Raw genomic sequence first — 13,622 nt, 5'->3', positions numbered from 1 at the left:
TTGTATAAAAAAAAACATATTTTTCTACTTCATCAGATCTCTACATGCATGTCAGCAATAAACTTTGATATGGAAACGTTCAACTTTGTCCTGTCATTGAAGTTTGATTCACTACCACTAGGTGGCGCAGTTAGCTTGAAAACATGACTGAAGGTAGCAGTGTGAGTTTTGTTTTCTTTAACTATTGACTCTATTTAAAGACGGTGTGATATTGTAGTTTTTGTTCCATAGATTTCCACCAGATGGAGTCTATACAACTTAAAAATGAGCTGCTTTTAGTGAAAAACATCAACGGGTGCATTTGGTAGGTTCAAAATGTGCATGGAGCACAGGATGAATGATCCTTTGTGCATATCTACAGCTTCCCTCTTCTGCGAGTCCAGCTATGGGTCAGAATGAAACAGAGCTGCTTAAACAGGAAACCCTCTGCTGACTCTTAACATCTCAATAGTTCCCTTTGGGGGTTTTCTACTGATCCTTCCCTGCAGGGAGAGGCAACGGGCACACTATACATTTGCAACAGCCAAAGAGTTTTATATGCATGATATTTTTTTTCTGTAGGAATTTAGAACAGGTAAAACAAGCTTCAATGAGAAAGCCTAGTAATATAAGTTGGGTATCTTTTTTTTTCTTCTTCAGAGTGCACTGTTTTTGAATCTGTCACTCAGTCCTTCAGCCATTGATACCAGGATCAGGTATTATAATCAAAGTTTTGGGTGAGTTAAAAAAAAAAAAGCAAATTAGCTGTTTTTAGGTATATATGTACTTGAAAACATACAAACGATTAGTTTGATACACAACTTTGAGACTTTGCACTTTTATATAAGTCCTGCAGTCTAGGTTCAAGATGGCACACCTTCCAAGAAGAGTTTGTCAGTCACAGTCATTTCATTGGTCACAAAGAATTAAAATGTATTTAATAGATTTATACAACAGAATATATTTATACAATGAAAAAATATAACAATGTGAAATCATGCAATGGAAGTTTGTGTATCAATTATAATACTGCAGGTACATTTTAGATTTAAGTACTTTTGTTGTGGATTTCTTGATTTACGGCACACTTTAAATACCAAAATAAAAGTGTGACACATTTATACTTAAGTAGAGTAACTGGAAGACATTAAATATACATTTTGAAATGTCTCTTGCAAGTAGTCAAATAGCCTAACATTAATACTAGTTTGCCATCAGCTGGTGATAAACAGTAACGTTTGTAAAGTGTACAGTTTCTTTTTTCTTGGACCTGGGTTTCAGAAGTTTAAGTCAATTTCTGATGTTCTCACAGCCCTGAGTCTTCCCACCCTATCCTGCTTTGACTCGGTCACCCAGCCAACCACGTCGCACTTGGGGACTGAAGGGGGGGAAGTCCAGAGACTTTCGAGGTCAACGTTCTTAAGAGACTTTGGGCCCATAAATCACAACCAGCTGGCCTTTTGAGTCCTTCCCGACTTCACTGCTGTCTAAGACAAGTGTTCATTTAGGACGACGTCAGACATTTGCAATGTTCTGGCGTAATTACCTCAGAGAGCATTACATATTCAGTTTCACAAGGACAGAGCGCGACTTATTCAGTTGGACATGGATAAACAGAAATCCCTTATTTCCAGCTGTGCGTACCCTATATGGCAGCATTGTCACAGCTTGCTGTAAGTAATTCACCGGTAGCGGTTCTTAAAGTGCGGATTGGAAATGAGAGATTCAAGCAGCACACAGCTGCCTCAATTTTTCAGTGGGTGCTTTATGGCTGTTGAGTGTGAATGTGTTTCCAGCTGAGGGTTTATGGCGTCTCCTGGCGAGACACTCTAGACCAAAATTTATGTTACATTTAAGGTATCGACGTCTGAGACGACCACAGCGGGGAGGCCACATGTAATAAAATGCTGATAATGCATTTCTGTACTATTTTTACTGTCTTTGTAGGATCTCACTGCTATTACTATTAAACCCAACAGCGTTTTCAACGTTGGCAAAAAGCTGCATGACATGCAGCACTTGAGAGGGAAGCTAGGGGGAAGCCGTTTTCCAAAAAACAAAAAGGTCAAACCGCTGAGGAACATGATCCTAAATGCAAAACAGCATCTAACTTGTTGAGGCAGATCACTAACCAAGCATTTTTTTTTTTTTTTTTTTTTCCAGTCAGTACCCCCAAGAGTCTGGAGGGGAGCAGATGAGATTAGCAGCATTGCAGTTTGCATAGGACACTCTCAGCTAAGTTCATTTTTGTTGGCGAGTCATCAGAACTACCAGAGGGGCCCCTAATACAGACTGAGGCCCCCACAGGAGGAGCAGAGGGAGAACATCTGCAAAAGTTCTCTAATTATTCTACATCTCTCCCCAGTCTCCAAGCCAGCGATAAAACAGGGGATCTGAAAATGAATTTATGCCAAAATAGTAACCCGAAAAACAGAAACCACTGGACGCTTCCACATTTTCCTATTCCCGTGTTTACTCTGTTTAAAGCTATGAATCAGACCTAATCTGTCCTAGTAAAAGAGCCTTTAACAAGATAAAGATATAAAAGACCACAAAACAGCCCAAACGACATCACAAGGAGAAACTTTAATTAAGCTAAAAGCTGGTGCTGGCAGTAAGAAGCTTTGGTGTGGCAACGCGCACGTCTTACGCCCGAGGATTAAAAGCTGAGCTCAGTCTAACAGAGATAAAAGCTGTTTTCCTGCGCTTTGCTTTTTGCACATGATGTGGTTGGGTTGTTGTCTTCAAGTCATGGCCTTCAGTGACTGGAGTTGTCTTCCAGTGAACGTGAAAATGCTGCGATGGGAGTTTGCTCTTTTAAGTCTGAGGCCATAGTCCTCAGTCATTGAAGTTGAACCACTCCCTCAAGGTTCCGGGGTCAGTGGGCCATCTTGGTAGGATGGACAGGCGGCAGGGGGGGGCTTTTCTACTCTGACACGATCAACGTGTGTTCATCCGCACAACTGCCGCTTTCTGGATATTTTCTCTATCTAAATCAGAGAGATGATTGTGAGCTGAGATCCCTGTGGATCAAACAGGTTGTCTGGACCCAACAACAAAGCTCGAAGTCGCTCAAATCTCTTCCCCATTTTGATGTACTTAAAGTAAATTTCACCATGCCTAAATGGCTAAACAAACCGAGTTGCTGCCCAAACGACACTTGCAACTCATGTCTTTGGTTGGATACTACAGGAAGTGATCTCAGGGAGTTTTAGAGAGAAGAAAGAATAACTGGAAAACCCTGTGAAATCCCCTAGTGCGGTTTGACTCTGATGGGTCAATGCATTTTATTAACATACTGGCCGCTGATAACCTCTCCAGATAACCCCAGTTTTTTAAAAAAAAAACCAACAAAATAATTTCTAGGGAAGTGTCAGTGTCATTGCAAAAAGAAACAAAATCTGCAGTTTTGTTTCTCTAAGAAAACCAACATCAAGAACTAGACAACAATGTAAAAGCGAATAGGCTGAACTGAAACCACGTTAAAAGTATTGATGGTTAGCACACTTGGGTATGGTATTGTCGTCAAATATGTAGTAAATATCTCTTCAGTTTGGTGGATCTGGACTGGGTAACATACCTCATCTTTGTTTTTATTCCAGCGAACATAGCTAACCTGGGAAAGGCGCTCTAGGCGTTTTAACATACGATGTTTTCATCTGTAAGTTTTAAGTGTCTGTGCTAATTTTTGACATCAAAGCTTGTCATTTCCCTGCCATGGACCATTGTCTGACATGGTGACAGGCTGTCAAGGACCGGAACGCCAGAGGACTGTTTTGGCCCGCTGTGAAGTGTCAGCTTGACGGGCGATGATGATATGGCATGCAGGGATGAGACGACAGACCTCTTAGAGTCCATGTGTCAGGGCTTGAATCACTGTAGCTTCCCTGCTTTGAAACAAACCTTAGAAAATTAAATTATGGAACCAAATGGATTTGTGATGTACTAAAGGTCCCATAAGCTCCATAGGTTCTGCTGCCTAAATATGAAAACTATGATAAATCATCATAGTCAGATTTTTTATTGTTTTTCAAAATTATAGTAAATGGAAAAAACAAAATCTTTTTGGAAACTGAAAACTGTTTGTAGCAGTACCTCTGTTAAAAACAGGAGTCGAGGATCCAATACATGTCCCTCGAACACTTTTAAAGTAAATATGTTGAATGGAGGTGTAGCTGCTTATTGAGAACACAAAAAAGACGACAATAACCTGTTTTCTACAAAGATCCTCTATGCAGGAAAAAAATTAGTGAACAACAACAGATAGCTAGCGGAGGGAGTAAACAGCCAGACCCCTTGGAAGTATAAAGTATTATTATGTAAAAAAAAATGCCTTTATACAGTGTTTTTTTTCCCTTTTGTATTTTGTCTGACCGTACAAAGAGTCTGCAGATCACATTGAATCCATAAATGGTGTTGCTTAGCTTAACCTCTTCGCTTCAACTGTGATAATTTATTTTTCTGATGTCTGAGTCAAATGAAGGAGGGAGTGTTTGACAGCAGCTTCACTTTCACTGTATAGTTTTATCTTAACTTCCCTTCATGCACAATGTGTAACTTTTTAGAGGCTGGAAACACGTAGACTCTATGGACTTACAGAGCAGCATGACAGACGGTGTCCTTGGAGGAACGTTTGCACAGGTTCTGTACTGTAGCGTAGCTAAATGCTCACAGCGGATTATGTAGAGAAAAGTAAAGCTTCAATAATCACACGCCAATCAATATATCAATATATAGCAGGCTCTTTGTCCTGTTGTGCCAGCCAATGTATTTGACCTTGAATCTGTCCGTATGGTTGGATTTAAGTGACATTTTAACATAAAACAGTCGCATTAAAACAAAATTTGTTGTGAATTGAGACTATGTTAATAAACCAAACTGCAGCGCATTGACCCATGCAATGACATCTGAGGGACACTGATGGTCAGAACCAGACCAGCGATTAATTCAAGCTGAACGCTTCCAGAATTTCTGCATTTCAAATTAAATATTTATCACAAGCAGCCATTCATCTCTATGGTGAAGTACAAGCTGCCTGGGCCCATGGCCAGACGTTCCTGGGTAGGGTGCCTGTTTGTTTTGGAGCTACTGATCTCAGGCAATGTTTCTTCTGACTTTGCCTTCCTTACTGGATAAATAAAAATCAAACTTTTAATCAAAGCAAATTCAGGCTAGAGGCCTTTTTTTGGAAACACGTTCTCACTTTTCATGAATTTCATGAATTGTTTTCTCAGCTGCCCTCGTCATGACATGTTGGACTTTGTGTTTGTGTCAGGTACTTAAGTTTCTGATCCATCAAAGTACATGGTTGTTGCTGGGGTTTCTAAGTCTTAGTTCCTGTTTTGTTCAGGAGAGTCTATTTCCTTTTTTCTTTGCATTTATTTGTTTCCTGTTACCTGTCAGACAACATTAGCGTCCATCTACAGCTGGTGTGTCCAAAGTGCAGCCCGGGAGCCATGTGCAGCCCCTGTGCTGATTTTGCATTACACAGCTGCATTTAAAAAAAAGATTTGGCCAACAAGCGCAGGAGGCTGGTGCAGATGGAAACTTTTTATTTTTAATTAGGGCAAAATTCTTACAGACAATTTAAACTCTTACAATTGAATATTATAATTCAATAATATATATATATATATATATATATATATATATATATATATATATATATATATATATGTCAACAAAAAACATTTGTATTTTTATAGCTACACATTCTCTTTAATTTCATAGTATATAGGATTATAGTTCTCCAAAAGCTTTTACTTAATTGTGGACTTTGGAACATTGATATCTGATTGGAATTTATTTATTAAATTTGGCTAAGTACAGATAGTCGAAATATGACCATATTTTGTAAAGCAGGTTAAAAAACATCACAATTGTTCGGTTAAATATTTTTTTTTATTAATTTTTAGCCCTAGAGTGCTTTTGACTTTTTGACATTTTCAGCCAATGACCCGAAAAGTTCGGAAAACCTCTGATATACAGTAAAAAAAACAAATTATTCTACATTGCCAAGTTTAAAACATACTTATTGTAAGCATACAGCGATCAGTGTGTGATTTTTAGGTATAGTTTTTCATCATCAAAAACGAACCCAGGACTGGGCGACTGCTAGAAGCTAGAAGATTGTTCACAGCCTCCCGGTTTCTCTCTGTCATCCGGCCCTACTCTCTGAACATGGCACTTCTGCTTTGTATCCTGTTCCAGATGACATTGTGAGACATGAATGCATTCTTTCCCAGTCTTTAGCGTGTTCATGTTTGACGTGCTGCAGAAAGGCCCAGAAGACCGGTGCTTTTCTTGCCGGCACATGGCTTTATTTGGTGTTGAGAAATACAGCTCTTGCTATATATCTCAGTAAGATGGCTGTGAGACACGCCAGGCCAGCGAATAGTGTAGAAATGTAGAGTTTTTTTTCCAATCGTGCTATTTCATTACAGGTTGTAGACAAACTGAAATCCTACTGAATTCCCTTCTCTCCTTCTCCCAGCCTTCAGCCGCTAAGCTCATCCATCTGGAGCCAAGTGGGAAATCCAACATGGCGCAACAGTGAGCGTGTCATTTTCAAACCGCCCGCTAACCCCGAACATCTGGCCCCACGGGGAACGGGGAGCTACACCGTCAATAGAAGCCCTTGTCTCCCCCCCCCCCCCCCCGACCCACTGTGAGATGAACCCACCTCAAGGTAAACAAGGAGGCGTGTGTGCGTTTTGAATATGAGTGTGTGTGACGCCCGACTGTTTCCTACTGGAACCATCTTTACCTGGCATCATTTAAACTCTTGAACACTGTGTGTGTGTGTGTGCCTGTGTGTGTGCCTGGCAAGCAGCTAATGTAGTTTCTATGGAGAGTTTTCTGCTTTCTTTCTTCAAAATGGCCAACTAAATGTTCTTGATTGTCTACATTTTGCCCTAAAATAGACATTTTCAGTCCTTGAATGAGACCCTTAAACAGCCCGTAAAACTGAACAGACGCAGCAGCCCATGTGCAACGCCTCAGATCCATCCAGATCCTTAACCCAACTATAAAAGTTCATTGCACTATTTACTCCACAGTTTTAGAGTTTTTATTGACACTGTTGAGATTGGATTTACAGAAGGCAAAAATGAGGTGGAGGTTTAGAGCCTGTTCTTTACTTAAAATGAATTTATTGTTGCTTAAATCAGCAGCTGGAACTTGTCTGCTAATTAATTCAGTGCCTCGGTGCTGTAAGCACACTGGTGAAGAGAAGCATGCTGTGAAAGGTCAAATAGTTTCCATACAAGTCACTCTGTGCAGTTGTTTTAATTACTAAAAGGGGGGTTATCTTATTAACATTTTGTGGGTCAGTCCCCGATTCATAGTTTACAGTTTTTGCTGATATGTTCACTATGAACTGAGAACTTCACATTTGTAAGTTGTCATTTTGAAGATTGCTAGACAATAATTAAATTATTGTCTCTTGGTTTATATAGTTTGACTTCGCCAGGAATGTCTTACCAAACAGGTCTACTTCATATGCAAATACCAGTTCAATACAATTAAGTTCAATCTAAGGTATTATACTTTACATTTCTCCTAAACTTTATCTTTGACATGGCTGTTGTGTTCCTTGGTCTTCGTGTCTATTTGTTTGCTGATGTTCTCTGACAACTCTCTAAAGCATTTGCAGAAAACTGAATTTACACTGAGATTAATGTATACACTGGTTAACTCTTTTTACTAAATAGGTGACTTCTGAAGGCGGTTGTTTGCACTGAATCTTTTAGAGATATATCAGTAAAGGATAGAATTACACACCACATAGAATGACACACCTAACTTTTCAGACTTTTGTTATCTAACATTTTAGAAAACCCTGCATAATTATTCTTTCACTTCACAATTATGCACCACATTCTGTCAGTCCATCACAAAAGAATCCCAATAAAAACCTGTAAGTGTATGGTTGTAATGTGACAAACCGTGCAAAAACTTCAATGGTTACCTATAAGGCACTATTTGTGCATTTTTGATGTGCAACTCACAGAACACATTTTGTGTATTTGTACTTTTGTTGTAATTGTGACAGATAAAACAATTTACAATTACAAAACACCAACAAGTTACAATGCACAAATAGTTTTGCAAAAATAGTTCTGGACCATTTGGAGCAAAACTGAGAATGTAAGAGATTTTTTGATGGGCAACATGGAGAACACAGTTTGTGTACTTGTACTTTAGAATATGAAGAGGTGTAACTTTTTTTGTAATTGTGAAAGATAGAAAAAACTCTATAATTACAAAGATCCAAAGTTACAATGCACAAATAATTTTGCAACATACGTTCTGGACCATTTTGAGCAAAACTGTAAAATTTGAACAGGTGTAAAAAAATGTACTTGTGAATTTTTTTTAAATTATACAATTACAAAACTTATAATGTAACTCTCTTTGCAACTTCAAATGCACACTTACAATGCACAAATAGTTTTGATTCAAAATTACCTTCATACTATGTGTAGCTACATACACTGAACTGAATTATGCATTGTAGTGAATTGAGTTACCATAAAATAAAACCATGTTGAGGCAACTATTTAAATTAAGTTGCACAAGAAGCTTTTTAAATATTATTTCTGTCTGTGCACCTGAAATGCTGGGTTTTGTCAAATGTTTTCTGTTCAAATCAGCTTTTGTTGCATACATTGAACTCCATGTGATAATTTAATATTCCAACAGCTGAACATCACATGCAGCAAAAGTGTGACCGAAGCATTAAACAATCCCAAAGTGACCAACTGGGGATAGAGGGAGTGTGTGTTTTGGAAAAGAGCTGCTAAGCATGCTTAGAACATTTGCAGCTGTTCCTTTTTAGTCCAACCGGTACTGAACATCTGCAGGATCTCTGTCAATATTAGATCCACAGGCCTAATTTTTTCTCTCCACGACTTTGATGCTTGGTTTCGTGACATGACCCTTCTGAGAACCAGACATGTTACACAGTGAGATATTAAATGTTTTTTGCATGTGTTTTTTTTTGCAAAACTTAAGTTTATACACAAACGTACACTCCTTGTGTGGAATAAAAGCTTTACTGTTTCTGGATCTGATATTTCTGCATACTTACCCCCAAGAGCTCCTACTCCTAAAAAAAAAAAATAAAAAAAAAAAAAACAAGATTCAAGACTTTTAGCTTCAAGCAAATCAGCTGATGGTTCTCTTGTGAACCATTTCCTGAAACAAGGCAGCTTTTGACCCCAGTACAGAGAAGTTTCCAAAATTAAACTTTCCTGATTACATATACTACGCAAGGGATGAGTTCTGTGGGTGTCTGCCAGCTAAATCATTTACAGGAAGCTCTGCCTTACAGCCCTGTCTTAAGAAACCACAAGGCTGTATGTTCAGAGTTATTCCTGTAAAGACACCAGATTTACCTAAATACTAAAGAAATTCTGCCTTTCATATCCTCCCCCTCTTCCTCCCACTCACTCCCACTCGTATCTTGTGGTGACAAACAGCCCCTGGATTTCCTCCCCCTGCCCTTTCAAAAGGGAGCTGTGGCGTGGGTGGTTAATACATGTCTCTTTCTCTTTGTGCGTGTTGTAAATATTTTCTTCAATCAAAGAGTCAAGCTTCAGAGCCTGGTTTAATCTCTGGAAGTTTATCACCGAGACTCACATCAAAGTACGGGATGACGGGGATGAGTTCAGACATGGAGGGTACATTTGTCTCCCACTTTGTTTCAGCTGAAACGTGTCCAGGAGACCATGTCTTCTGAAAGATTAAATAACTGAAAGATGAAATAACTGAAGTTAATGGAGCAGAAAATAGAAAGCTAAAGTTAAAGGAGAAATCAATTGAAAGCATGAAGTGAAGAGAGAAACGTGTATCCTTCTGAAAACTACTTAACACACTTATGACTGTGGCTCTAAGCCAAAATGGTTGTTGCTGGGTTAAAATCAATACATCAATCTTAAGCAATCCCAAAACGTTTAAACCGAAAAACGTTGGGATGCCATTCTTCGTTTAAATGTCCAAGTCATGAAAAAATGGATGGTAGCTGTGTAAAGTTTAGCGAATAATGTAGAAATGAATATAAGGCTGAATATAAGGCAGTCCCGGCAGAAAACATGTTAGGGGGCACAAAACACTTGAGACTGAGGTGTAGATACATGTTCACCTTCCAGGAAGCCAACAACCCTAAACAAATAGTCATGGCTACAATTATGTGAAAACCTACAGAAGAACATTCACATTTTTGGTGGTGACAAACTGTAAACTTTTTCAGTGGGTATTAGGAATCTTGTAAGGCACTGTATTAGTTTGCAAGGTCAGCGGCAAAGCCAGTCTGTACTTAGGTTGTTTAATACTGATATCAAATTACTCCAGTGTGACAGAAAATGTCATAATTTATTTTAAGATGTGGAAAAACCAAATGAGGCTTTTGGAGCTAATGTGACAAAGCAATGGACTTATATCTAAAAATTCCTCACAAAATGCCTCAATCACCCAGGGACTTCAGCAACATCAACCCAGACATCCTCCACCAGAATCTCCCCCGGCTCACAGTGTCAACCTCAGACTGTCAGTGGATCTCCAGCTTCCTGACAGTCAGGCAACCTCAGGTGAGACTGGGGAGCGTCTTCTCCCACACAAGAACCATCAGCACCGGCGGCCTCCAGGGGAGTGTTCTCCCCCCACTCCTCTTCCGTCTGTACACAAATGACTGCTTCTCTGCGGACCCATCAAACTCCTGAAGTTTGGAGATGACACCACTGTTGTTGGTCTGATTCAGGATGGTGACAAGCCTACATACAGACAGGAATCCTGTTGTGATCAAAACCATTTGGACCTGAATTCGCTCAAAACAGTGGAAATGATTGCGTCCTTCTGGGGAAAAACCTCCACACTGCCTCCCCTCACCATCCTCAACAACACGGTGTTTACTATGGATCACCTCAGGTTCACAGAAACCCCCCTTTCTCAGGACCTGAGATGGGCATAGACACTATCCAGCAAAACTATCCACGTCCCTTATACTATTTAGTACTAAATAAAATTCCAACCACAAACTTTAATACAGTTTATTGAGATTATTTGTAATAGATCAACAAATTACTTAAGGTTTTCATTATTTTGACAAGTAAAAAAAAAAAATGTATTCAGCCTACTGTACTCTGATACCTCTGTATTAAGAGACCGTTCAGAAGAAGGCCCAAAAGAGACTTTATTTCAATGTGGGAACTCAAGAAGTACAGCCTTCTGCAGGAGCTGCATGTCTTCTTCAGTCCATTTTGTGAACATCCATCACTGTGTGGTTCGGCTCATCCATTAAACAGGAAAGATCCAAATTACAATGCATTAAATCTGCAAACAGAATCATCAGGGTTGGCCTCCACTGTTGCTCGCGTCCTCACTAAGACTTAGAAAGTAGAGCACATCACCCCAATTCTAAAGTCCTTACACTGGCTCCCTGTATCAAGAATAGAATTTAAAATTCTCCTTCTAACGTATAAAGCCCTTAATAATCAAGCTCCATCATATATCAGAGCTCTGATTACCCCGTATGTTCCTAATAGAGCACTTCGCTCTCAGACTGCAGGTCTGCTGGTGGTTCCTAGAGTCTCTAAAAGTAGAATGGGAGGCAGATCCTTTAGCTATCAGGCTCCTCTCCTGTGGAACCAACTCCCAGTTTTGGTCCGTGAGGCAGACACCCTATCTATTTTTAAGACTAATGTTAAAACTTTCCTTTTTGACAAAGCTTATAGTTAGAGTGGCTCATACCCTGAGCTATCTCTATAGTTGTGCTGTGATAGGCCTAGGCTGCTGGAGGACATCAGGGTCTAATTTTCTCACTCTACTGATTTCTACTGTTCTTCAGTCTACTGTTCTCCAGTTTTGCATTGTATTACATTGAAATGACTGTCGTCATTTCAGTTTTTAACTTTTTGCTCTCTCTCTTTTTCTTCATAGTAGGTACACCTGGTCTGGCGTTCTGTTAACTGTGACATCATCCAGAGAAGACGGCTCACCCGCTACTACCATCTAATGTAGAACAGATTACTAGATCAATGTGTGCTTCTGTGCTTGTTTGTCTGTCTTGTTGTGTCTCTGTTCTGTCTTCTGTAACCCCAGTCGGTCGAGGCAGATGACCGTTCATACTGAGCCCGGTTCTGCCGGAGGTTTTTCCTTCCCGTTAATGGGTGGTTTTTCTTCCCACTGTCGCTTCATGCTTGCTCAGTATGAGGGATTGCAGCAAAGCCATGTACAATGCAGATGACTCTCCCTGTGGCTCTACGGTTCCCCAGGAGTGACTGCTGCTTGTCGGGACTTTGATGCAATCAACTGGTTTCCTTAAATAGGACATTTTTGACCAATCTGTATAATCTGACCCAATCTGTATAATATGATTGAACTTGACTTTGTAAAGTGCCTTGAGATGACATGTTCATGATTTGGCGCTATATAAATAAAATTGAATTGAATTGAATTGTATCTCAGAAAATAGACTTTAAAATACTTCAGTTAGTCTATAAATCACTGAATGGTTTAGCACCAAAAGACTTGCTGTCAGTGTATTAACCATCCAGACTAACCAGGACCTCTGGCTCAAGTCTACTCCACATCCCCAGAACCAGAACCAAACATGGAGAAGCAACATTTAGTTTTCATGCTCCACTTATCTGGACCAAACTCCCGCAGGACTGCAGAAGTGCAGAACCCCGAGTTCCTTTAAATCAAGGTTAAAAACCTTTGTCTAGAGTTGCCTTTAAATGTTAATGTTCAATTCAAGTTCACTTAAACTTCATCGCATTAAGTTTGTAGTCCAGCCAACCTTGACACACTGCTACTATTCCAATACAATATATTTTGTTTTGTATGTTTTATTTTCTTATGTTCTGTTCATGTACAGCACTTTGAATTTTCTTGTTACTGAAATGTGCCGTACAAATAAACTTGCCTTACCTTAACAAGATTCTGATTCTTAAAAAAAAAAAAAAAACAGAAGGCTAGAAAACAGAACAACAATCCACCTACATCAGAAGGATACATTCTTGTTCGACCTACTCGTTCTGTTTCAGTCTGAGGCATCACTGTCACCACAAAAAGCCAAATATTGCTCAAAGGTATCATTACAGGCTTCCCAGATGAATGCTTGACTGGCTCCCCAGGTCTATTCTGGCTCTGTTGGGGTAAAGTTGGTTCACGGTGGTTCTTACAGCAGACACTGGGTGACAAACATTCATGTAGGGTGTAATTCTTGCGGTCGTGTCTTCAGCCCCAATGAGGCATGGGTGGGGTGCCACTGACTAAAACCAAACCAAGTTTCCCAGAGTGGTGCCAGGCACCCATAGAGGAGGACATGTCTGAGCCAAATCCCGGCCTCATCCTGTACCAGATGTAAATTCTTTATGGGGTTTGGGTTGGGATCTGTTCCATGATGGCTGCGGGCCAGCGTTGCTCTTGTGGATTTCTGTGTAAGCACTTCCAGTAGGACATGAGAGACACAAGCTAACTCTCATCGGGTTTGTCGTCAGCACACTTTAATTCCAGGTGTATAATTTTGGCTAACTGGATGGAGTTATTGTGGGGTCATTATTTTTTGCTCATATAGCTGCTGTTTTTCTAAAAGTATGGCTGGTGAGAGATAAACATGGACATGGTTTTAAATGTCCATT

Source organism: Fundulus heteroclitus, chromosome 3 (genome assembly GCF_011125445.2).
Source record: "Fundulus heteroclitus isolate FHET01 chromosome 3, MU-UCD_Fhet_4.1, whole genome shotgun sequence".
NCBI lineage: Eukaryota > Metazoa > Chordata > Actinopteri > Cyprinodontiformes > Fundulidae > Fundulus > Fundulus heteroclitus.
This window is presented reverse-complemented; position numbering follows the sequence as displayed.